The sequence below is a fragment of the Polypterus senegalus genome, chromosome 5 (genome assembly GCF_016835505.1).
Source record: "Polypterus senegalus isolate Bchr_013 chromosome 5, ASM1683550v1, whole genome shotgun sequence".
Classification (NCBI taxonomy): domain Eukaryota; kingdom Metazoa; phylum Chordata; class Cladistia; order Polypteriformes; family Polypteridae; genus Polypterus; species Polypterus senegalus.
Genome location: NC_053158.1, coordinates 45,561,499 through 45,589,397, shown reverse-complemented (window position 1 = coordinate 45,589,397; position 27,899 = coordinate 45,561,499). Strand labels below are relative to the sequence as shown.

The following is a 27,899-nucleotide window of genomic DNA, read 5'->3' as shown; positions in this document are numbered from 1 at the left end:
GAAATTCTTATTGGCATGTCAGACCAACATTCAACATGTAAAACCAGAAGGTGTTAGGATACATAACGTTATAATGAATAAACTTTGAATGCCTCTATTGGTAGATAGCATTTTCAGAAGCTTTGAGGTAAGGTAGTTCTGCTCACATTATCCAACCCGCTACATCCTAATTACAGGGTCACGGGGGTCTGCTGGAGCCAATCCCAGCCAACACAGGGCGCAGGGCAGGAAACACACACACACACACACACACACCAAGCACACACTAGGGACAATTTAGGATCGGCAATGCACCTAACCTGCATGTCTTTGGACTGTGGGAGGAAACCAGGAGTACCTGGAGGAAACCCATGCAGACACAGGGAGAATGCACAAACGCCACGCAGGGAGGACCCGTGCATGTTGATTAGCACATTCAAAAAGAATTTCACTGTGCTCCCTACATGTCACGGTAATGACTGTAAAATTTATTTAATAGAAAAAACAAATCAGCCTAACTCATCTTCACCTTGCCCTGTATACATATCACTTGTCCAATTGTACTGAGCCCTGAATAGTATGGTTTTATATTAAAAAAGAAAAAACTCCCTACCCCAGACTTACCTCACACAAAAAGGCCACAAATGTACAATACACAATCAAAGAAAGAAGTAATCTTTAGTGAAATGGTGGAAAATGTTGAGAAAAAGCCCAGTAATGCCAGATAACCATAATAATTGAAAAGGCGATTGTATGGAATAGCGGAGAAGTCTATGCAGATGAATGAAAATTTTCCATTTAATAATGTATTAAAAAACATTTTGCCCTACCAGTTGGATTTACTAAGGTTTTCAAGTTTTCTTCCAAGCAACCAAAAAATCCTAGAGAACTACACTTTAACTGGCATAAGTTATAATTCTTTCTTGTTTTATTTTTTCCTTTTTTATCTTTTGTGAAATAAACAGAAACAGACCATGATAAAGAGTTGGGGTATGCCAATATGGTACCACCATATACTTGAAAACAGGTAAAAAAAAAAAAAACAGCAGATTGGCAGATATGTCTTTACAGATGGAGCTCACGAATGAACTGATGAGGTTATACAAAGAGGTGAGGTCAGAAGGGGCGGGTCCAGGAAGTGAGGTCATCAGGTGGAAATTCCTTCTGTGGGTTTGCAGAGAAAGGAAAGGAGAAACTATTAGATGACAGCACCACCCCCAGGTCTGGCAGATCATTACAGTTATCTAAGCCCACAGCTGCCCCCCATGAGCACGTGTGTTTACTGCCGAAGCTCTTCTTTTCTAAATAAGTGCCTGTTTTGTTTACTTACCTCCAGTGTACTTAACAATTCCATTCCTGCCTAAACTCCTGCCCTTACTGCCAAGATATACCACATATCATTTCAACATATCAGGAAATTGTTTTGAGATATCTTAAAATACTGTACATCTCAGATATCATGAAATAGAGGTGTATTCAGATTACTTAAATGCATTTCCATAATCTTAAAATGCATTTTGAGATATCTCTAAATGTTATTTTGTGCATACATACTATCGTATAATCAAAGATAACCTTTCAGCTGTTCGCTTTTGGACCATTCAGTGACTGCATCGCTTACTGTATATTTAAATAAATTACAGATCTGGTGATGCTTATTATTGCAGTTTCCAAACCAGACTCTTCATACCAAACAAAGTCCCACAACCCACTACACAGATTACCGTATTTACTCGTGTACCACACGCCCTCGTGTAAGACGCACACCCTAATTTTTACAAAGAAAATTGCAAAAATCATTTTTCCCCGTGTACGACACACGTTGTGATTATATAGAAAGCGTTTAGAGAGAGAGAGAGCACGAGTGCGCAAGCAAGCGAGCGAGCGAGCGAGAGAGAAAGAGTGCAAGTGCGCAAGCAAGCGAGCGAGAGAGAAAAAGAGTGCAAGTGTGCGAGCAAGCAAGCCCAAGCAGAAGAAGTAAATATTACAGAATTACATTTCCTCGTGTATGACGCGCACCTGATTTTCTAATGCTAATTTTCGGGAAAAAATGTGCACGTGGTACATGAATAAATACGGTATCTGTGGTGGAACATCCGTGCCTGAGAAAGCAAGTATTTCTTCATACCGCAATTCCAGAGCAAATGCCCATTCAACTTTTTTGTTCTTCCCAATCGAGAACAGAGAAACAGGGAGAAAGGGACCCCAACTGTAGGGTTCCTTTCTGCCTCCTGGCGGTAGGCCGCAGCACCATATTAACTGTAAAATGAAGGCCCAAAACTTTTATTAGCATTGCCTTTATAGGAAATTATGATATTTGTGAGCAGTCTGTGTGAGTGCATAATAATACTCTTCTGCTGCTTTGGAGAGAATATCATTGATTCAACTTCTTTCATGTTAAAATTTAGGTCATCCACCCATAGATCAATTCATTCATTCATCCATGCAATTATACTTTATTGAACTCTTTCTTAGAGGCCCTAGGCCATGTCATAGCCTGTTTTGTGGATTGTTCCACTTTTAACAATCAGTAACCACCAAGAAGAAAATAAAGCTGGGTCTGCCTGAAAGAAATCAAAGGCAAACATCTTTCTGTTTTATTTCTGTTCTGTGTTTCCCTGTGTTGTCTCGATGATGCTGTTCTTTTTTTTATTTTTGCTAAAGCAACTTCTTCCAGTTATGGCTTAACAACAGATGGGAGAACTGGCATCATTACAGTTTGATTCTAGAGTTGGGTCTGCTTTACCGCTTCATATGTCACCTCCAAAGCATTGGACACCTGCCTGGACTGTCTTGTCTGTCTACTACAAAAATGGTCCTGAAGGACTTGGATGGTGAGCTGGCTTAAGTCTGTCACATGTTTATTTTACACAAGAAAGTTATATTTAGTTTTGTGAGATGGATTTTAAATTTTCGTTTATATTTCATTCATCCTGGCTTAGTCATTGTCTGTGGTGAGTTTGCATATTCTCCTCATGTGTACATAGGCTTTCCTTTTATCTTTCCTCACACATGCATGTTAAGTTATTGTTGAATCTAAATTGGCCTGATATAAGTGAATGTGGGTACGTGAGTGTGCCTAATAATAAATGGTAAGTAAAACAATTCACATGAAATTGAATCTTTTCACTTTGCAAAACATTTGTAAAAACAAACTGAGTGTTGCCACATGTAAAATTCATTTAATTAGCACATTTATTTTCATCTCATCTATAACCTTCTTTGTTAATGTAAAAAGCACATCAAAATTCATTCTGGTGAAGGCAAAGCCCAGCAGCCACAATCCACTTGCCACTGGAACTATGGACCCGAGATACGCCCAGAATTGGCTGCCACTGCACTTCACTTCTTTTTTAATGAGAAGACATCTCCTCTTGATTCATTTCCACCCCTAATTGCAACAGAGAGCAAATACTAAAAGCAAACAAGGGGGATAGATAATAAACTTGTATTCAGTCATTTTAGTCTTTAACATTGTGAAATATTTATAATGCGCCAAAAGCAAATAAAAGCAAATTGTGTGGCAAATTCAAACTGTACAACCTGGATATTTCAGGAGCTGCTATTGACGATGCTGGCCGATACACCCAATGTCTGTGGAGTTTCAGTCTCTTCAGCTTACATTGCTTCGTCTCAGTGCAAGGGTCTTCTTGGTGACTGTGTTCTTCCTGGTTTTCTTTCTCTCTCTTTCAAGCCTTTCACTATAAACTGTTGAATATTTAAAGCTTTTTTAAGGTAGACAACCCAAGTCTCACTCTGTCTAATGTCATTTTCACAGAATACAGTGGTGTGAAAAACTATTTGCCCCCTTCTTGATTTCTTATTCTTTTGCATGTTTGTCACACAAAATGTTTCTGATCATCAAACACATTTAACCATTAGTCAAATATAACACAAGTAAACACAAAATGCAGTTTTTAAATGATGGTTTTTATTATTTAGGGAGAAACAAAAATCCAAACCTACATGGCCCTGTGTGAAAAAGAATTTTTGCCCCCAGAACCTAATAACTGGTTGGGCCACCCTTAGCAGCAATAACTGCAATCAAGCGTTTGCGATAACTTGCAATGAGTCTTTTACAGCGCTCTGGAGGAATTTTGGCCCACTCATCTTTGCAGAATTGTTGTAATTCAGCTTTATTTGAGGGTTTTCTAGCATGAACCGCCTTTTTAAGGTCATGCCATAGCATCTCAATTGGATTCAGGTCAGGACTTTGACTAGGCCACTCCTAAGTCTTCATTTTGTTTTTCTTCAGCCATTCAGAGGTGGATTTGCTGGTGTGTTTTGGGTCATTGTCCTGATGCAGCAACCAAGATCGCTTCAGCTTGAGTTGACGAACAGATGGCCGAACATTCTCCTTCAGGATTTTTTGGTAGACAGTAGAATTCATGGTTCCATCTATCACAGCAAGTCTTCCAGGTCCTGAAGCAGCAAAACAACCCCAGACCATCACACTACCACCACCATATTTTACTGTTGGTATTATGTTCTTTTTCTGAAATGCTGTGTTCCTTTTACGCCAGATGTAATGGGACATTTGCCTTCCAAAAAGTTCAACTTTTGTCTCATCAGTCCACAAGATATTTTCCCATAGGTCTTGGCAATCATTGAGATGTTTCTTAGCAAAATTGAGACGAGCCCTAATGTTCTTTTTGCTTAACAGTGATTTGCGTCTTGGAAATCTGCCATGCAGGCCGTTTTTGCCCAGTCTCTTTCTTATGGTGGAGTTGTGAACACTGACCTTAATTGAGGCAAGTGAGGCCTGCAGTTCTTTAGACGTTGTCCTGGGGTCTTTTGTGACCTCTCGGATGAGTCGTCTCTGCGCTCTTGGGGTCATTTTGGTTGGCCGGCCACTCCTGGGAAGGTTCACCACTGTTCCATGTTTTTGCCATTTGTGGATAATGGCTCTCACTGTGGTTCGCTGGAGTCCCAAAGCTTTAGAAATGGCTTTATAACCTTTCCCAGACTGATAGATCTCAATTACTTCTGTTCTCATTTGTTCCTGAATTTCTTTGGATCTTGGCATGATGTCTAGCTTTTGAGGTGCTTTTGGTCTACTTCTCTGTGTCAGGCAGCTCCTATTTAAGTGATTTCTTGATTGAAACAGGTGTGGCAGTAATCAGGCCTGGGGGTGGCTACGGAAATTGAACTCAGGTGTGATACACCACAGTTAGGTTATTTTTAACAAGGGGCAATTACTTTTTCACACAGGGCCATGTAGGTTTGGATTTTTTTTTCTCCCTAAATAATAAAAACCATCATTTAAAAACTGCATTTTGTGTTTACTTGTGTTATATTTGACTAATGGTTAAATGTGTTTGATGATCAGAAACATTTTGTGTGACAAACATGCAAAAGAATAAGAAACCAGGAAGGGGGCAAATAGTTTTTCACACCACTGTATATCAGTACACCTTCACAAGGTATGCCTGCATAACAATATCCAATCGTTTCACTTCGCTTTTACGCAAGTGTAAGTCTAGACAATGATCATTTTACCGTTTAAAATTTTGAACTTTCATCTTGCTAAGCTGGCCATTTTTACAGCAGTATGTTTTATTTTTGCTAGGTTAGCATTTGGTCTACTCTCCCCACTAACTCATCCTCTTTCTGCGCTTCAAACTTGCTGCTTTAACAAAAGGTCAAATGTTCTAGAAAAAGAAAAAAACTTACAGTTTTAACACCAAGAAAAATTGTCTATTATCATTCTTAACACTTTAAAGCACAAGAAATATAACACATTTTAATAAAACCAACATTTACCTGCAAGCAATTTGGAAGCACTTCTAACTGCTAAATCCCATTGGCTGGAGTGTGTTACACCGGTGAGCTTATAGAAGGATACTGGCTTATGGTGATGGGGAAAGTGAGTGCAGCTGGTGTTTCCTTTGACCTCAAATGACAACATGAGTGTGTAGGTAGGCAATGCTCGGTGCAGATGAGGGTGCATGGTGCTGCATGGAAGGACGTGTGGAAGATCAGGACAGTGCTTACGAGCAGCTGATGAAGGAGACAGCAGTTTTGGCTGCTAAATGACCCTCATCGAGCAGCATTCCTTGCTTTCCACCCCAAAAAATTTTCAAAATCCCAAATGCCTTTTGAGTTTTGCAGATGTTAAGTCACAAGTGAAGTGAATTTTAGTGGAAATTTCATGAAAGCGTATGCAAGACTAAAATTGGCTGTTTTGTTCATCACTACTTGTAGTAGACTGTCATCCATATGGTCATACATCTGCTGCCGCACGATTGGGCTTTGGCTCCCCAATATCCCTAAATTTGATGGAGTGATTAGAGTAATGTTTGTTAAGATATGCCCTTGAAGCACAATAGTTGCAGTATGAAGTTTGCACATTCTCTCTCTGCATTGGCTGGATTCCTTTATTTACATTGCTTTCCTGTTATATTGCAAACATGTGCATCTTATGATTGCTTGCTTGGTTTTGAAAGTAGATTGTTAAAATGACAGATCAAAAAGAAAGCACACAAAATGCGAGCATGTTTTATTTAGCTTCCACCAAAATGGCTAGAATTTGTCACTATCTTAATTAAACCTAGGACATCGATATTCTCAGGGTGGCGCTGGGTGGCCAGTTGACCCAAGTCTGACAGAGGTATACTTTATGTTGTTTTCTTTGCTTTGGGGTTTGCCAGAGCCTTTATTCTGTATGTTCCTCTGTCTATACTGAGGTGGAGGAGCTGGCATAGTCCCATGTCCTCAACCCAACATGAACTGGAAGATAAGGCAGAGGATGGAATTAGAGGCCTTTCATTATTCGTGATGCAGTAAACAAATAACAAAACACTTTAGCTATGAAGGTTTGGGATCCCAGTGGTCCCTTCACCTATCTTCACCTATCACCATCTCCTCCTTTCCCTCTTCCTTACATTCATACCTAGGAAGCCCACGATACTCCTTTTGGTCTATGCTATTTAGCAATATGAAAAAAAAAAAAAACTCTCATTGGTCCATTCCTTTTGGAGTAGGTAAAAACTAACATGTTATGTCACATTGAACAAGCACTGGAAAATGGGCATCCTCGGCTTGATGCTGAAATATCTATTTGTGTTTGAACTGCTTTTGCAGTTGATTTCCTCTGGACTTCTGAAACTCTGTAATACTATCATTCTCTTCCAAAAGTGTGAATGGACCCTCTTATATAGCTATCAATGCTGTGAGATCTTTTTAAAGTTGTGGATCATGGCCTCCATTCCTCCACTGTCTTTTAGCTTTTGAACTGATATAAGAAACAAAGTTCTGCTTTGCAAAATTAAATAAGCTGCTTACATGGGTTAAAGGTAAGGAATGTACAACACTTACTACATATGTTGTGACCTGTAGGGGGCATTGCAGTACCCCAAACACAACTCCACAGAAATAACTCCCAGTCCAATTTAGAGGTTTATTTTATCCAATACCTTACAAAAGCCTTCTCAACACCTTTTGCACAACCACAATTTTCTCTTCTCTCTCTTTCTTCCCTTTTTCTTTCTTCTCCTCCACTCCTTCCAGAAAAGCTTTGTTTGTCTTCCACACTTGACTCCACTTCGTCTGGATGAGGCTGAGTGGCTTTTTTTTTTATCGATAACCTAAGAGCACCCAGTGCCAAGGCATAGCCTACTGGAAGTGCTATGGGGTCAAACATAAATCGCTGAAAGTAGGGATTACTAATCTCAGCAGCACTCCCTGGTGGCTTGCACGAAATCCAACAGTAATGCCCCATGGGACTACAGGTCCCAGCATGCTTTGCAGGTGTTCACGTGGGAATCCTAACTAAGGAATGCTGCCTTTTAGTGTATCGGGGGAGCCAATGATCCAAATTGATCGTCTCCCCCGTCTATCTTTTATACTGGCCTCCATGCCAGTTAAGGAACTTCAGTCCGTCCATGCTGGGACACCAGCATATTCACTTTGAAGTTGGCACCTCCTGGCAAAGGCAGGGAACAGCCCTGCCTTTCTTCTTGGCCATTCAATACACTGGCATCCCGTCCAGGTAATGAATCATGCGCCGTCCCAATCAGGACGGCAGCCCACACCTGCTTTCCATCAGTACAGCACAGTAAATAGAAATTACTTACATGCAGAATATAGAGAAAAGGGCAGAAATATAGCATAAATGTACTGGAACTTTAAACACGGTGTTAAGATGGACGTTCCTCCTCTCCACAGAGCTGCCATCCTCCTTCAAATCTGAATTTAAAGTTTGTATTTTTTTGAAGAAAAAGTTTTTGTTTTTTTTTTGCAGTTGTGATATACATTAATTTACCTTTACTAAGTAAAGCTGTATTTACAAATTTAAATAAAGTCTCCCCAGTGGCGTATAAAGTACAGCACTAGAAGCAATCTGAAACAAAAGTTATGTTGTTTTTTTCTCCTTTACTGAAAATGCTCATGATAATTTAATTCTTATGACCGCACTTATATTAATATATAACCATTTTTAAATTATTCTAGCAAAAATATCATTTATTTTTTTGACGCCTCCAGAGTTAAAGAACAGGCTTCCCTATTTACTTCGTTTTTCCTTAAGATGTGCATCCACTTTTCACCCTTAGGTGCATCGTTGTTAGTAGAGTTTTAAGAGTGCTCAAGTAGCACTCATTTGATGACATCTACAAATATTCTTTTTGTTTTCACTTCCTGAGCGTACGCATTCCCAGCATACCGTATTTTAGCTTAAACTGGCTCCAATTCTATAGCTTCCTTCAGACGGGTTGCTGTTTGCTTTGTCACTCCATGTGCTTCACTCCCTGTAGGCAGAGAAGAGAACACGTAACAGAATCCTTTCCTCAAAAAACACAGTGCCAAGACTCTGAGCTAAAAATGTATTACTTCCAGCTATGTTCTAAGCATAGCTGCACAACGTGGAAGACATGTCTTGTAAAACCAGAATGGCTGCCAGTTCAAAGTGAATATATTTGGTAAGTTTTAAGGCTTTTGTTTCTGATTTTTCCTGTTACTGCACTGACTGTGGGTGAGAGTTTAACTTAACAATGCAAGTTTGCTATGATTATTTAAAAACAAACACACACAGACTTTACCTTGAAATGGGTCTAGCAGGGTATGATTGTTCTATGCCTTAACTGAAGTGCACTACCTGGCTGTAGAATTACATTTTAGATCGATGTTGACCCTTCAAGTATATAGGACCATTGGGTCATAGCACTTTCTGTTGAATCTATACCACTCAGCTCAAATGTCATTTTAAACAGCAAATATGTAGGATCAGAAATCCCCAAGAGTTTCTTCCTATGACTACCTGATACCATTTATAATTTTTCAGGAAATGTTTGGGTCTGTCTGTAAATCCCCAGGATGCTCCACACTGTGAGTTGCCTAACATGACCAAAGTCTTGGGGACCAGATTATAAATGGCCCTCTGGTGACAGAGAGATCTACCTACCCTGGACTAAGCCACTACACAGAACACTACCCCTAACTCAGCTCTGCCATTCAGGCAAATAACCAGGACATCCTTCTTCTGCGCTGGATTCTGTTTTTGTCTCTTTCTCCTCTTTCTGGGCTTTTTCTTTTCTTGAGAACAGAAAATTAATTCTTGGGATCTAACCATACCTCGTAAAACTTGAAAACTGCTGAAAATGAGTATTGTATATATAAAAATAATGAATAAATGTGTAATATAAAAAACAATAATTACAGTGATCCCTCGCCATATCGCACTTCGACTTTCACGGCTTCACTCCATTGCGGATCTTAAATGTAAGCATATCTAACTGTATATCACGGATTTTTCGCTGGTTCGCGGATTTCTGTGGACAATGGGTCTTTTAATTTATGCTACATGCTTTCTCAGTTTGTTTGCCCAGTTGATTTCATACAAGAGACGCTATTGGCGGATGGCTTAGAAGCTACCCAATCAGAGCATGTATTACGTATTAACTAAAACTCCTCAATGATATACGATATGTTTCCCGCGCAGTGCTCGATTGTTTGCTTTTCTCTCTCTCTCACTCTCTCTGACATTCTCTGCGCCTGACGGAGGGGGTGTGAGCAGAGGGGCTGTTTGCACAGAGGCTGTTTGCCTAGAGGATACGGACGCTCCTCTAAAACATGCCGCTTTATTGCGGTGCTTTGGCATATTTAAAAGCCCAAAAGCACGTATTGATTTTTTGATTGTTTGCTTTTCTCTCGCGCTCTCTCTCTCTCTCTGACATTCTCTGCTCCTGACACGCATTCCTTTGAAGAGAAGATATGTTTGCGTTCTTTTAATTGTGAGAAAGAACTGTCATCTCTGTCTTGTCATGAAGCACAGTTTAAACTTTTGACTAAAAGGTGTTATTTCATGTCTAGAGGGCTCTAATAATGTTAACAGTGTGGGAGAGTTTATAATGGCTTAAAATATATAAAAATAACCATACAAACATATGGTTTCTACTTCGCGGATTTTCATCTATCGCGGAGGTTGCGTTCCAGAACCAGATCCAGGAGGGATTACTGTATACACAGTACAATAAGTTAAATATTTTGTGTTTGTTTGACTTATCTGTGCTAACTATGCCATAGAATAGGTGGACAGACATAACAAACACATTCTACTTGTGAGAAGGCCAGTGGGTATTGTTTTTGCATTTTATTGCACAATAATATATAGCAAAGGAATAAAATGGTTATAAAGATAGTGACCCGTTTTCAACCCTTAACAAACACATCTACATTATATGTCATAAGGATACTGCACCAACCAGAGTTTTGCTAACTATATAGCGCATATGCCACTTGTATGGTGCATTACAAAACATTATCATTAGTGAATCAGTATGTCCTCTGCGTAACACCATCAACACAGAAGTCTCTAAACAGCTTTTAACTAAAATGCAGTCACAGAATTTAACCGTGCAGATTAGTTGGCTAAGTCTGATGGTTCTGTCTCCACTTTCTATGTGATTCTTGGCAAGTCGCTTGACTTGCCTGGGCTCTGGTCATAAAAATATGTGGAAAAATAATCAAAGTTTAGTACCTGTGATGGCATTCACTATATATAAGTGTATTTCTTATTTTTGCTTGGACTAAATTTGCCTATATATTTATTGTATATTCCTAAAAGAGTTACTGAGTAATACATGAAGGCAAACAACCTCACATGAATGACTGAATGATGGCAAATGTTCTACAACAAAAAAGAAAAATACAGTTCCTTCTTATGTGTTGCCCAGTTCAAATTCCCATCTCAGCCTTCCTGTCTTGTGAGACTTGGACCCTAAACACATGTTTGTACCAATTGATATGTTGTAATATAATGAAGACTCTGGGCAGTCCCTTGGGGTGACACCTGGCCGCAGAAGTAGACCAGGACACGATGAAAGCCGAGGTATTCTAAACAGAATAGCATGGATAGCACAGCCAACAAGAAACAGTAGTGGAGGACATCAAAGATGATTGTGGGCACAACACATCAGACAGGACCTTCATCATTTATTGATGTTAATGTTCTTTTAGGTAGCCCATGAAAAACAGAAATAGAAATTGAAATGCCCTGTGAGTACATTCTTATGGATTTATATGTGTGTAGAGGGTCTAGCTTCTCTGGCAAAAAAGGGCTACCGCTGACATCAGTAGATGACCCTAGCATGGCATTTATGGTCACCTCAGGCTAGATAGATAGATAGATAGATAGATAGATAGATAGATAGATAGATAGATAGATAGATAGATAGATAGGTGACAAAAATAGTGGTCTTAGACAGTTATTTTGTGCCTTCTAGATTAGTGTGTAAATAAAAAAGAGCATATTTTAGACTGCCAAACTCCTTTTTTGCAAAAACATGAGGCAATACAATAAGATATTTAAATGTCCTTAAAAAAAGAAACCTCACATATTAATAGACCTATTTTCTCTACAGCCCAGATCTAGGTTAAACACATGTAACACACAGGGGCTAATGATCAATGACATCATATGTGAGTTGAACCAAAGTGATTAACTGAAATAGAAACATGAAAAGGGACAATCTTACTAATAAGCTATGGGTGCAGTAAATGTGGCAGTTTAACCTGCAAATCATACACAGTGGCAAAAGTGAGGATAGCGACATGATACAAGGTAGTCATCCTGCATTACCTCTCCTCAAAAGCAAAAAACTTTGCAAAAGATAGATGTTTCCAGATGTGCTGTCCATGCTCTTCTGTAGAAGCACAAACAAACAGCCAAATTTAAAGACGGCAGATACATTGGTCGGCCACGGAAACAGATTGCATCAAACAAGAAGCTTACCTCCATTCAAAATCAGAAGATGTCAAGCACCGTTATCAGTTCAGAACTGGCAGAAATCACAGGGACCCAGGTTCACCCATCAACAGCCTAGAGAAGTTTTATCAGAAGCGGTCAAACAAACCAAAAAGCCATTCCTCCAAGGTGGAAATAAAGCCAAATAACTCACCTACATACAAAAACATAAGGTCTGGGGTGCAAAAAATGGCAGCAAGTGCTCTGGACTGATGAGTTCAAATTTAAAATGTTTTGACACTAACAGAAGGCAGATTGTCCAATGAAAGGCTGGAGAACTTTACTTGGATGACTGTCTGCAGGCGACACTAAGTTAACAATAGAGGTTCACTGCTGATTTGGGGCTGCATTTTCAGAAACACAGCCAAAATCATAAAAACAAATTCTCTGCAGTGAACAGAAGAACAGAGTATCCTGCAAGAGATGGCATGGCCTCTTCAGGGCCCTGGTCTCAATATCAACAAGCCAGTCTAGGATAATTGGAGAGACAGAAGGAACTAAGACAACCGAAGATGGCAGTGGAACTGTGGCAAGTTCTCCAAGAGGCCTGGAACAATCTACCAAGTGAATACCATCAGAAACTTTGTGCAAGTGTAACTAAGAGAATCACTGCTGCTTTAAAGGCAAAAGAGGCGGTTACATCAAATGTTGATGTCATTTTTTTAGTTTACTACAATTTTTATTAAGATTATTGATTGATAAAAACTTATTATGCCATTAGGATTAAAAGTACTTCCACTTTACAGCATTTTTTCACAAGATGTTTGTACAGTACTGTATATATATTGTAGACAATAGGGGGTATCCTGCACCCTCAGCCCGGACCACAACTACAGTGCACAGGGCTCTGATTCACATCACTCTTTTATTTTTACAAGGATATCTTTAAACAGGCTGTATTCACAGTTCATGATATCTTTTCCTCTCACACATTCCCAATATTTTTTCCTTGTCCGACTCTGACTCTCTTTGCTGGGGCAGAGGAGCTCCTGTTTAAGCTGCAGTATGTCTGGTACAACGGTACTGTATCTGGAAAGCACTTCTAGGTCAGTAGAACATCTACAGGACAGGGGGCAGCTCTCTCCAGTGGCACCCAAAGATCCAGCCAGGCTGCCTCTTGGAACTACAACTCCCATAATGCTCTGCAAGTGTCCAAGTGAGAACCCAATCAGAATTATGCTGCCACCCAGAGTACTGACGGAACACAAGGCTGTGGGAGCCATCCATTATAAAGGCCTCCTGGCCAGAATGCCATCCCTGTCTTCTATGATAATAAGCATATGATGAAGCCATTATGGTTACTCTTTATATCTAAAATAATGTCAAGCAAAAAGTGTATGAAATAATGTCTTTGTTAACTAAATAAAGCACACAAAAGGACACAAAATACATCTGAGCAGATAAAACAGCCTCTTTAGGTCTGCCTATGTCTTTCAGTTGAAGTAGCTCACCTACTTTCCCACCAAAAAGCCACCTAGCCCACCATTTCCCCATCTCTTTCTCTCTCATGTTGTTTAGCCACTGATCTCATACCCCAGCTGAACCTTTGTCCCAGCTCTCACCCCAATGTATTTGGATCTCTGGCTCGAGGCAACTTTCAAATTTCTGCCAGTCAATCCCAAGAACCAAGAACTCAGTAGCCATTCCACCTGCACAGAACAGGTAATCCACAAAGCTAAGCATGTCTGGGCCCGGTCGGTGTTTGGATGGGAAACCGACTATGGAAAGCTGGGTTGCTTCTTGAAGAGGTAATGATGAGGCCATCGGGGGCACTTAACATAGTGACTGTGTCTGACCACCCAATTCACCATTGAAATGATGGAAGGCTGTGCTCTAAAAATTGGCACCTCCTTCAGATGAGGTGTAAAATTGAGGTCCTGACTCTTTTTGGTCATAAAAAATCCCGGGGCATCCTTCCAAAAAAAAGTAAATTGCACCCCCATGTCCTGGCTAAATTGCACACCAGGGCTTGGTTCATTCTGGTCCCCTAATTATCCCCTGTCCCTTATTGGCCAACTATCTTTCTCACACTTTCACCACCTAATAACTAATGTGTGGTGAACCTACTGGTGCAAAAATGGCTGCTGTTGCATCATCCAGGAGGATGCTGCAAATTGATGGTTTGAAGTGGGTTCCCACTGTCTATGTAAAGTGCTTTGAGTGTCTAAAAACTGTAATATAAATGTAACAGTCTCTTCTGGGGTTCATCTTGCCCTAGTTTTGCTCTAAGAGCATCAAGCTAGAGTTCCCTCTAGTGGCCTCTGCTGTTCCTACACCCCAGAACCTTCAATTTCCCACACATCCTCCATGTTTATTCCCTTAAAAGGAGAGTGGTGTCCCTTAGTAGTTGAATAGGAGAGTTCTACTCTTGTGACAGTCATCCCCGGACTTACCTACATTTTGCTACATACTCCATGCTCCTATGTTGGAGGGTTTGGCCTCCCTGACACATGCTGGACTGTCTGCCCTCATCCTTAGGGACCTTTCTACATTTAAACTCAGGCCACAGCTCTCTCTCTCTCTGTCACTCTCTGTCTTCTGTGACTAGCACAGGGTGATCAAGTGAGTCAGAAGTGGTGACAGAGCCAGCTGCCTTGTGACTAAAAGTCTAGAGCCTTAGCCACCGGGTTACGTCATCTACCACCAGAATGAAAACACTGGCAGATTTTTTTGTGAGCCAATCAGCTCTTGTTTCGTCCATCAAGTATGATGAGTCAAAGCAACACCTGCTTATTTTTAAAAAACTGGAAAGCTACAAACTACTGAAGTCTGACACACGATGTGTGAAACTAACAAAGAGCTCATACTCCCTGCTGCCTTTTAATCTCTGAAGAATTAAAAGAAATAGCACGCTGCTCAATGCAATGTCACTTCTGCTGCTTTTATTGTGGCGTGTTTATGTGAGGAATGTATTAAACTGGGCTGAGGCAGCAGCTACTAAATAACTACATAAATATCAAAAAGAAAACGTTCTACCAATGCTGTTGTTTGAAATCATTTATTACTGCTAAAGTGTAAGATAAAGTCATCTAATTTGTTATACCATACAGTTTGAAAAATGGAATTACCAGATCAAATGCCACTTTGCAGACTTAGAATTTGCGTAACATATTGTGGTTTGTGCACCCTAGTGCATACTACAGAAATAAAAATAGCACAATACTGCATGAACCTGCCAGTTGTCTCAGGACACTATGTAGCATAACTCAGCATTTTAAAACTTGGCCACTAGGTGTCTCCCTTCTATTGCAAAGAACATGGCTGAGGGTTAAAGAAAGGACACAAAATGTAAAGGCGCCGGCGTTTAACTGACATTCAAAAACATTCATCTATAATAGCACACTTCAGTATATTATAAAAATATTATTTTGGAACTGACATTCAAAAGCATTCATATATAATAGCACACTTCAATATATTATAAAAACATTATTTTGGCTAAAGAGAATCAAGTCGTATTCTAAATAATTGTTTATTCACCAAAATATTTTTTTGATGTTAATAAGTATGTTTTTTATCTACTGAGTAAGGATGCATGATAGAGCAGTTGTCAGTGCCAATGCTTCACAGGTTCTCCATGCTGAGTTTGCATGCACCCCCTGTGTCTGTGTAAATTTTGCTCAGTAAGAGAAGGTTTATGGATGTGGTGAGAGAGAGGACATGCAGGTGATGTGTGTAACAGAACAAGATGTAGAGAACAGAAAGATATGGGAGCAGCCGAGAGAAGAAGAAGAAGAAGTACTCCAGTTTCCCTCACATTCCCAAAGATGCTTGTATTAGGTTAATTTTTAATTGTAAATTGTCCCTGTGTTGAGTGTGGGTGTGTGTGCCATGTGGGCCCTGCAATGGACTGGCACTGAACCCCATGACCCCGAATTGGATTAAGTGGTTTTGAGAATGCTATGTTTTGTTATATACCGTAGGTACTATGTGTTCTTTCATATATTGTGATTTGGTGTCCAGCAATTGCTAGAGGAAAGGCTATCAAGAAAATGGAATCTTTGCAGGGGTGGGAGAGAATCATGTTGATGATCATGGAACACCTCTGCATATCATATGTGAGAATACTAGGTTTGCTAGCAGGTGGTAGACACAGTTACACAGCAGAGAGACCTCCAGGAACACCTGATTAAGAGAACTGTTCATTTGAAGAGCAAAACACAGGTCACCATTCGTCCTAATAGCCAAGAAACACAGCATACAAGTAGCAATACAAGATCCCTACCTGGCAAAGCTGCGATCAAGTGATACATTTAAGAGGAAGGCCAGCAAGGACATATAGGAAGCCAATACTTTACCATAAAGCTGCTAGGTGGCAGCATAATGTCTCTTATTGGGAAGAGTATGCTCTGTTGCCCCTTTGTGGAAATGGGCAGTTAGGAGCTCAGCTGGGTGACTCTTTAATGGCTGTATTGGGTTTAGAGACCGCTAGAGGGTCTAGCCTCTTGGGCAAAGAAGAGCTACCGCTGACACTTGTAGTGGAGATTGACATAAAGATGACCCAAGAATGGGGTTTATGGTTACTTGATAGATAGATAGATAGATAGATAGATAGATAGATAGATAGATAGATAGATAGATAGATAGATAGATAGATAGATAGATAACAATATTACAGTAATTTAGACTTGAACCTGTTAGTCTTATTACAGCGGGTCATTTATCGCTGTTAAACATATTATGTATTATGGCACTGTGCCTCAGTGTGCTGCTGGGGTTGCTAGGTCATATTATAAAATGAATAAACTGCTAACTGATGAATATAGCCTGGTCCCTTTTTTTCTTTGCACTAAAGCTGTCGGCACTCCAGACAATACAGACAGTAACATCAGCTGCAGATTCTGGCTGCATTCCAGCCACGGAAAACATAGTGAGATTACCGGCTAAATGCCAACAAGAGACAGGGTGGCTAATGGGGTGCAGACATTGCCTCTAATTTAAAAACAAAAAAAAAAAAGGATGAAAAAAAGGTCATATGATAGGGATAAGGGAGCTCTGTACTTTTTATACAGCTGGATTTTAGAAACACTCATTATTATTTACTTATTCAATTTACAATACAACAGACTTCTGGGTGCATGTGGCATCTGGTGAATGGGCAGACCTCCAGGACGGCTGCTACACAGGAGGTAAAGTTGGCCTTTTACAGTACATAAATTAAATACTCCTGCAGGATCCTATTTTGCACAAACGCAGCCTCCTCCTCCTCCACCAAACAGCAAAACTTATGACTCCATCTTATGGTCCAGGAGTTTAGGTTTTTGTTCAATCAAACATTGCAAAAACCAAGGAACATGATATAATTGACTTTGACCTTTGTAACATTGTAGGTGTCATCCATGCTGGTTCAAGAATATACAAAACCAGCACCATCCTGGAATGCTTACACACTGCAAACACTAGAGCTTGCACAGTATCCTGTGAGCACCAGGCAAAAACACCTTGGTTTTACTATAAGGGTTATAGTAAAATGGACGCACTCATTCCAGCTAACAGAAACACCAGAAGCGTTCAAGTAAAGCTCTTTAGTGTGTAGAGCATGCTAAAGGACATCTCTGAATTTCACAACGCAGCAGACATTAAGGTGGAAGGTCTACTACATCAAAAAAAACACATCAGGATTCACTCCTGTGGGGCGAGTACAGGAAGATTAGGCTACACTAATGAGGGTTGCATGGTTCCTTATAGAAGATTTGCTTGGCAAAGAACCATTTAATTTTGGACAGGGTTGTTTACATATGAATTTGGTTCTTTGAACTTTTGAAAAGGTTCCTAATATATGGACAGAACAGAAATCTTTAATGTCTAGTAGGCTATCTAGCAGGATACTAACAGATCGAGAAAACTTGAATTGACTGAAGTACTCCTGGGATTTTAAATATAAGGAGCTACTTGCCTTCATTTGGGAAGTAAAACTCAGGAAGAAGAGAACAAAGGTTGCTGGAGGAGGAGCGGAGTTGGAAGAGAATGAAGAGAAGAAAGAAGGCAGACTGTTATATATTGTACTGTGCTTGCTGTAGGTGGAACGAAGGAAAAGCGTTTTCCTCTTCTCAATAAAACATGTGTTGCTCTGCACTTGTGTCTGTTGTGTCTGGTGTTTAGGAGCTGGAGGGCACTCCCTGGTGACCATAGCACCTTTACCATGATCTACCTAGAGTACGAGTGTGAAATCACAGTCTTCATTTCACCAGCTTTGTACAAGACAGGGAAAACATGTTTCCTCAGCTCTTCAGCTGCATCCAGAGGACACTTTCCAGGATGGTCCCTTATTTTTTGCCAAAGGAGCGTGTGATACATTGTATGAGATCTTTTATTTGTAAGTGCTTTTTGTTTGAGTCATACATTCCATTATGATGCTGTACTTCGATATCTGGAACCAAGTATTTGTTCTTGGAGCCTTAGTAGTCCAATTAACTAGGACCTCCTTTCATCCTCTTTGGTTAGTTACGTTATTTAACGCAGGCACTGTAATATTGTCATTCTCTGTTTAAAAGTTACAATACCCAGGAAATAACAGCATCAATTCAACAAGGACCTGGAAACTGGCTGTGGAGACCTTGGAGTACTGTCTTTGAACATCAACAATGCCTTGACATTGAAAGACAGAAGGTTCAAGATATACTCACTAATCATGGAGCCAGCATGACAAGGTGTCCCATGTAAATTAGCAGAAACAAGTAAGGATTTCACTGTATTCTGCACATGTGACAATAATGACCCTATAACTAGTACAGTCATGAAAGGTATTAGTACAATGGATCCAGGCTTTTTGCTTTAAAATGAGTTTAGCAAGAACACAGGATACACAAATGTTAAAATTCCTCACACACAGAATCCATTACCAAGAAATGTGGTAGGGAGTAAGACTTTGGGGACTTTCATATCTCGACTTGGTGCTATTTTAGAGAAGTTAGGTGGATAGGATTGGCAAGCTTTGTTGGACTGAATGGCCTGTTCTGATTTTCCAGTGTTCTAATCTATTAACATTCCTTAGGGATTTTGTCCGTGGTGGTTCAACAGCATTACTTTGTTCTCATGATTTTCTTTAGCCATTCACTCATGCTGGAAACCTCCTGTTCCTGCTCACATCACAAAATGCTTTTTTAGATTGAGATTTGGGAACTGTGTGAGCATATGGAGACTGTTGTGTTCATGAAGCCATTCTGAGATGATGCATGCTTTGTAACATGGCAAATTATCCTATTGGAAGTACAAAATAGCAGGTCATTGGAGATAACACCCTTCATAAGCCATCTCCCCGTGTCCTTCTACTAAGGAGACATCCCTCACAGTGTATGCAGTCCAGGTGTCCATTGTAATGATCTTGGCCATCCCTCCCAGTGTACCTCCACGCAGTCTCCGTCTCTTTCTAAAGGAGTTCATTGTCAAAAAACCGCTATCTTATCTGAACCACCAACAGAAAGCCTTGGGCCTCTTTATACGCTGCTAGTCTGTCAAGTATGGTATGCATATTAACTAGGGAGACAACACACATTGGTCAGGGGCTTCCTTCCTTTCTGTGCCCCACTTAAATGTTTCCTCATAATGAAGCCCTGATGAGTATATAAATATGTATGTGTGTATTTGTGGTGAAGCGCTGTAGCACACTGGATAACTCGGGGTTCAAATCCTGATGAGGGCACTGTCTTTCTGGATTTTACACATTCTGTTCACATGGGTTGTACAAGGTGACTCAAAATCGTCTGCACTTGAGTGGCTGTGAGATGTCTTGCACCTTTCCCAGAGTTGTTTTTACATCTCGGATACATTGCTGTCAGGACAGTCTCTGACTCTGTGATCCTGAATTAAAGAAGCCGGTTAGAAAATGAATGGATCAGGCCATCAAAGAAAAAACGAGTAAATGGAATTACTCAGGTCTTACCTTCCGCTATTGTCGGAGATCTTCTGAGGTTGTTTCATCTTCACACTCCATTGCAGTCAAGAGCTCTTAGCTGATCCGATTCTGTAACAACAGAGGAAATCCATGTTTCAGCAGGCTTTACATCTGCAAGTTACAGTCTGACCTAAAGGCTGGGGAGCTGGACTTCACACTAATAATCTACAGGCTCCAATCCTACTCCTGACTCACTTTGTGACTCTGAGTAAGTCACTTTGTCTGCCAGCGCTCTAATTACACGGATACAGTGTGTAATTTCTGTTATGATGTGCATTTTAGTGCACTTTGGGCTGGTGCTGGCGATGAAAGGTGCTCATTTAGAGAACTATCATTTAATAGATTAGCTCTGTCAGCCTGTTCCAGAATGCGTCTCACTTTACTACTCTAAACGTCTCCTCATGCTACTGGGCATTTGGCTCCAACATTAGACGGCAAATTCTGGGCGAGAGAAAATGAAAACCACATGTTGAGGAAAAGCTTCTGTTTTGGAAAGCAGTGGGGCCCACTGAGTGAGCAACAGGCAGCGTAAGAGATTTAGGTCACAAAGCCACAACTTAGCACACTACAAAATGCCGACGGAGGCCTAGGAAATTGTTTGATCATGTAACAATTGTTCTTGAACCACTTTGGCTAAATGTAGCAATGTCAATTTGGTGGTGTTTGTATTGCGTTTTTGGGCAAGCAGAGGAGAAAGTGTTCACTGCTGCCTAGAAGAGCTGAACAGCAGGGGCAAGAAGAGCATTAAAATGGCAGGATTGTTTGTTCCTGTGTTGATTAAAACATCAGACAGCAGAAATTACATAAATATATTAAGATTTCCTGAGATTTGTGTCTTAATAAATTGATTTATATTTTAACTTCAACCAAATCAAACTCATTATTCACCATTAACTATGACAAATTTCCCCTTTCATTCTTTTACTTTCCGAACCTCAGACAAATTCAGTTTGACAAAGTAGAAATGAACCACCGGAGACAGTGGCCATCCTATAAATGATGGGGAATAATAAACCAAAGCACAAACTGTCACTCAGTAGGATGCTGAGCTACCGTGACTGGTCAGGATGGGCACAATGAGGTTAACGAGGGTCAGTGACTGCTTGGCAGGAATCTGTCAGTCTTTTTAGACAATTCTGCTTTTTGAGACCCTTCAAGTGGAGAACAATTCTTGGGGACCAGGAATACTCACAGGCTTTCACTCTGGAGGAGAAGGCCACGACTGAAATTAACAGAAAAAATAAGCAGTAAGAATCAAATAAATGTCAATGGAGCCGAAAACAGAGTACATTTCTACATTTTCATGCAACTATATCAGGTAATGCACACCATAGCCAATTTTTTGAAGGCCCCATATTTCAAATCCCATGTGTACAATGACCATCTACATTATCAGTGACAGGTTAATGATGGATTAAATTATTTTTTAAATATAATTTTTCATTTGTCCTCAAACGATACAGAATGAATTAGTTATTGAATAAGTATTTATTTTTTTCGTATATTTATTAGTATAGAATAAGTATTTATTAATACTAGTGGAGGAAGACTGGGGCTCTCTCAAGTTTTCCCTAAAATGAGAATACGGTCGGGGAGGCCAAGAAATGGACAAAAGACATTTATAATTAAATAAATTTAATAAAAACAGGAAGGGATGAACAAGGATTGAAATCTAAGGCTACGTCCAAACTATTACTATTGCATCAATATTTTCACATCGATTTAAAAAGTATTTTTGTCCACAATAAAATGACTGAAAACGCATATGACACAGTCGTCAACCTACACTGGGCATGTGGATATCATAGAGGTCTTAAACTGGGCATACACTGTGCAATTGTGACACAATTTTAAACCTGATTTGCCGATACCAACTAATTTTCTGAATTACCCAGAACTGCAGCTTCATCGACTATCATTTCAGGTGCAGTATGAGAAGGGCTGCAATGGGCCATAAAAAGCCCTTTCTTCAGGGCAGCCCTCCAGTTGCTTATCCTTTTATAGGAACACCTTGGGCCTTTTATTAGTTGCTTGGGGACATGAAGTGTTCTTTGTCAGCCAGGTGGTATTTTACTTGGTCTGACAGTAATCGTCTATCATAGATCGATGTGCCCCTTCTTTCTATTTTCTTCTTAGAGAACCTTCTGGTTCACATTAGTGCTGTTGACTTATGGTTCTAAGGACTGGGGTCTGACTCCTGGTAAATTTTCCACTTTGCTCCCACATCCATGTGTATTTGATTCCTGGTAATCCTGTTTGCTCCTTAGATTAAATGGCTGCTGTAAATATTAAAATGTGAATTGGTCAAGTGATGGTCCATAGTTGATTCCTGCCTTGTTTCAAGTGCAATCTCTGTCTCCTCATGAATCTGTAATAAAAAAAGCTAGCAAAATTATCAGTATTTTAAATTCACAATTATAGTGTCAAATTAACATTTAAAACTGAAAATGAAAGGTCATGTTTTGCAATTTTGTGTATGGATTTACAAAATGAATGGATGTTGTAATGCAGCATAAAATATCAAACACACATAATACTTTCCTTTTGTGAAACGCTGCTCATTGGGGTTGGAATTAGGGCAATGACCTCTTCCATTCAACCTTCTCACCATTTAGTGTGTTATAACTTGAAATCATATAATTGGGATTTTTCACCATCCATAATTATAAAAATCCCAATTAAAATAAACATCTATATTTCAGTGGCTGCTTTTCTTATATATTCATTCTTTTTTAATAATGTAAAGCAAAATAGGTGCTGGTATCTATTTAAATTCTCGATAAGTCTTCGAATTGTTCCAGCAACCTTTAGATATTTTTCTTTAGGTTCAAGTGAAGAGATCCCACAGTTGGTAGTACATGTCATGAAAACAAAGCATCATTTCAAAAAATGCTGAGACAAATGCATTGATGGCGTTCTCTGGTCCCAAACAAGTCATCTCACTCATTGTAAATGTTCTGCACCTTTTTATGTAAAATACTGTATTTTTGTATTACTGTACAAATAAAAATTATAATTGAATAGTGTCATCAGTCAAAAGGGCAGGACACAAAGGAAATGTTGGGGTGCCAGCCAGGCCACCCCGTTTACTTGCAAAGAACTGAAAGCACAATGTGTTAGCAAAATAATCTTTTAGCCGTTGGCTTATCGATAGGCCCTGAGAGCAGTCCGGTCATAGGGCAAACTCTGTAATGCGGGTACCTCATCTCCTGAATGTGACGCTACCTTTCGGGAGTGCCTCACTTCTATAGCTCCTGAACATGAAGGGGTAGGGTGAATTGTCCTCACTGGGCACCATCTTTGAGCTGTGGGCGATAAAAGAGATGAAATGTGTTTCTGAAGCAAGACACTAATGGATATTCTTGTGGAAAAGCATAATAAAAAACGATTTAGGGGAGAATACGATCCACATGAATGTTGTGTTGTGTTTCTTCCATAAATCAGCTGTAAGGATGTTTACTGCTACACAGCCATGCTTCATATGAGACTCATATGCCTGTAACTCTTTTTCCACCTAATTCCAGATTTAAAGGAATACTTCACAAATATATGATACTAGCAGGAGTACCCGCCGTTGCCCGGGAATCTATAACCGGTGAATTTCCCAAATAACAGAAACAGAAAGTAGAAATAGAAAAAAACAGTTTTCTGATTCACATTTTATTGTAAGTTCCTCCACTCTGGATTCTGTCTGGTGTGGCGTTCCATACGCCCTTGAAATAGACTTTCTTGTGGCATCTGAAGTGGACCTTCCAATTCTACGTCTTTTTTTCGGTGGCATGGGTATATTAGTGAAAAGCAGGACAATTATAATGTGTTACATGGTATTACGTACGGAATAAGCACGACAGTGAGATGAATTTACGTTATTTACAATATGTCGGAAAGCAAACAAATTGCACCAATCAGTCAGAAAGAGCAACACTGAAATCGTACCGTGAGTCGGAGCAGTGCTGCGTTTGGGGAAAATGGTGGGTGAAGGATGCTGTCTTTTTAAGGCGAGTCTCTGTTCAAACATGATTGCATATAATGGATGTTGGCAAATGAAATACAACACTATCAGTGGTGTGGGAGTGTGACGTTTGGAAACGCGGGTGTGTCAGCCAGTCAGGCGCACTGGGTTGTTCACATTTTACATCCATACGGCAGTTCCTTTTCACCCAAACAAAGCAGTCGGCCTTCTCATACTTGGACACTTCTGGCATGTGTTGGCAATTTAAAGAAACATGGGTAAAGAGCGACGCACAGAGACCAAAGCTGCTGCTAGATGGTGCCGCGGTGAACGTCTGTTGGAACATGCGGCCATCTTGTCGATGATAAGTACGGGGACGTGTGCCGAAGGTTGTGTCAGTGAAAAGGTGCCCTGCAGTTTACCATGAACATTTTTCCAAACCAAACATACCCCATGACCCTCTCCTGGTCACAAAGGAGCCCCATGCCCGGTGCCGATTGGACGCCCAGTGCAGATTTGTATGGCGGACAAACAAACATACAGTACATACACACATACATCGACTCTGCTTTATATATTAGATTTTGTTGTTGTTTGTGTTACTTACCTCATGCAGTTTGTAGCAGTGCCAGAGAAAAATGTTTATTCTCATGTTTTCATGTAGAGTGGAGATAACAAAGTTTCCGATAGCAAAGGAGTCTATGGTGACCAATGCTAGAAAACAGCTAGTAATATCAAAATGTCCATGAAAAAAATTTCACATTACTCATGTCATATAATTCTCATGTTAAGTCATCCATCTTTATGCTCTCAATGTCCCAAACACATGCAATTTTACTAAAATAATGTTAAATAAAACACTTCCTAAAAATGCTCTAATTATAGACGTGGAGTTAGTAACATACAGTATAATAAATGTCATTGTTGGGTAGAGTATTCCTTTAACTCTATTAGGGTTGATTTTTTCTTTCTGAAAAGCACACAAAATAATAGATTCTCACATAAACCAGCATAAAATGTCTGTTGCTGTGTGCAGAACTGTGTCGCAGCATGTTAGCCATCTCTGGCTGCCATGGAAGCATTAGCGGCTGTATGGGGGTGGCGGCAGCAGCAGCGGATCAGCCCCTGGACTGATCAGCTGATGCCGGTACCTCGCTTTCATTTTAGACCTGGATCTCCAGATCACTTGCACCATATTCGAAGTCTGACAAGTCAGAGTTAAATTCAAAATAATGAAATATACGCAAAACATCGTCCACCGAGTATTTTGCTTTGTGCATTCGCTTTGCTCTATCGCTAGATGTCGATGCCATTCTAGATGTTGTTTACTCTAAGGTACTCATGCACATGCAGGGATTCAACGTCAAGTCAATGAGTCAAACATTCCTCCTAGCTAAGAGGGTCTACCTATAAAGTAACAATGTATTTTCTTGATGTTTACAGCTCATTATCACCCTCAATCCCGTTGTCAACAGAAGTCAACATCAAACCCTAAAAGAGTTAAGTAAGTGCCTTCCATTTACTTACAGTCAGCCTGATCTTCAAGTATGGTCATCTAAAGATGACTGCTGTTTAAATGTCTGCTTTTCATTGCAAAACATCAGTCACATGAAATCAGCATTTTGCAGCTTTGTATGTTTGAAGTACACTAAAGTGTAAGCATATGACTCCCAGGTTTTTATATACCAGCAGTGGACAAGAGCCTCAGAAGAATGATAACATAGGGTAGAACAAGCAGGGATGACTTTACACCATTCACACAGTGGGAAGCACGGGTCTGATTCCTATCTCAGTCACTGCTTGCCAGGAGTCAGCATATTCTTCCAGTTTCGGTGTGGGTTTCTAAAGGTGGAATGAGCGGTTTATCATTTTTGTTGCTTTATTTATGAGTTTATACGTTTATATGGTCATCATTGTCATGTGTATAGAGTATAATGAAATGTATGGACTAATGAACATGTAACACGTCACCACTCTCCGGCACCATGACTATTTATTATTACAGCCTTACCCCAAATCTTGTTCCTTTGTTACCATGAAAAATCTCACATCATCAGCATATTACAACAATAACAAATAAAGAAAACATAATCCATTCGAAATTTTAAAACCTACCATTAGATTCTTACCAGCAATAGCAGCTTTTTACACACATATTTACATTTTCTAACACATTTGTTGACTCCAGGGTTGTAGGGAGTAACTTGTAGGACAAAGACCAAACAGTTAAGGTTTTCTGTTATTATTTAACATCATTTGTTCCAAATATTCTGTACTGTTGATTATAATGCTAAAATAATTCTACCAGGGACCCTAAATTGGGAAAGTGGATTATGAAGTTGAAGGATTGTTTACATGGTCTCAATACTAATGTGTGTTAGTGTGTATTTAGTATAAGTACGCTTAGGAGGCAGTCAACAAGCCCTGAGGTGAGTGAAATATCACGAGACAAGGGGCTGATATATGGTACTAACGCCTCTCTCTCTTTCGCCAAACAAAGGGAAGAAAGAAATATAACTTACCTTCCATACTTCCGGGTTCCCAAGATGGAGTCCAATCGTCACTTCCGCTTTCTGACTCCGGATGATGATGTCACTTCCAGCGACTTTGATATGACGTCACATCCGGCTCCACCTCTGTCTGACAGTTATGACGTCATCTCCCGCCAACTCATTTCCGTCAGCCATTTTCAACTGAATAAAACACCATCTTTTCTCATGTACCAGTGTCAACTACTGTAAAAGTATTTGGATCAGAAATATTGCCTTTTTGCATTTATTGCCCATTGGGCCCAAAGGGGATGGTCCCTGACTCTTTTTCTTTGTTGTGGAGCTCTATTTGTATCACACATCTTTTTAATATTTATTTATTGGGGAATAATAATATAAAACAAAAGGACAATATGGAGGCACAGAAGTTAGTGGCAGTGCCACACAGATGCAGAGACTTGTGTTCAATTCTTGGTACAATTGCTGTCCTCTTTTTTCCTCCTCCGCTCTCATTTGTTGTACATTTCCTGGCTGATACCCCTTTGTCTCTTAGTTCACCTCTTCCCACAGTCCATCCACTTTCTCTTTGGTCGTCCTCTTTTCCTCTGTTCCAAGACATGCATATTCATTTTTCTTCCCCCCACAATGCTTACCTCTCTCTCATGACATTTGTCTACCACTGTAACTCACTTTAGTGTATCTATTTTCCCAACTTTAGCCGAACCGCTCACTTTCTCGTTCCTGATCTTTGTTACTCCACACATCCATCTCAACATCTTCATTTCTGTAGTATCCAGTTTCCTTTCATGCACCTCTTTAACTGCCAAGGTTTCTGATCCAGGTGGCAATACTGGTCTGGCCACCGATTTATACCCTTCATCCTTCGCTCTTGCACTGACTCTTTAGTCACATAATACTCCCGATATGTTTTTTTCAATTTTTTTCAAACTGATTTATTCCTAGAGCTAACTCTCTATGTTATCATTGATCTGAAATATTTGAACTTCTTCACACTGTACAGTCTTTCTCTATGGATGTTAACTTCTCCATGTTGTTCTCATCTCTCAAATCGTAGAGATTCTGTCATTTTCCCTACTAATCTTAAAGCATCTATCCTCAATGGCCCTTCACCACTGCTCTGCTATCCTTTCCACAATATGCTGAATGGTATCACATACTGCTTAAGTTTAATTTGGCTTTCTCTGTTCCTCCATTCTCCTTCACACATCCTAAATCCCAAAATGCGCCCGTTTATTGAATTCTTGACTCTAAATCGGTATCATGCTTGCCTGTGAAGGTGACTGTGCGTGGCATCCCATCCATGACTAGTTCCTGCCCTCAGCT

General features: G+C 40.0%; 1 long non-coding RNA gene across 1 annotated transcript; it reads right to left on the bottom strand.

The window, feature by feature from the left end:
- Nucleotides 1-1,028: 1,028 nt before the first annotated feature.
- LOC120530248 lies at nt 1,029-20,270 on the bottom strand. The gene is made up of 3 exons (XR_005633930.1): nt 20,103-20,270; nt 3,523-3,687; nt 1,029-1,143 (listed from the first exon to the last, which is right to left on the bottom strand). It is a non-coding gene; the product is annotated as an uncharacterized LOC120530248 (long non-coding RNA).
- Between the last annotated feature and the right edge of the window lie 7,629 nt (nt 20,271-27,899).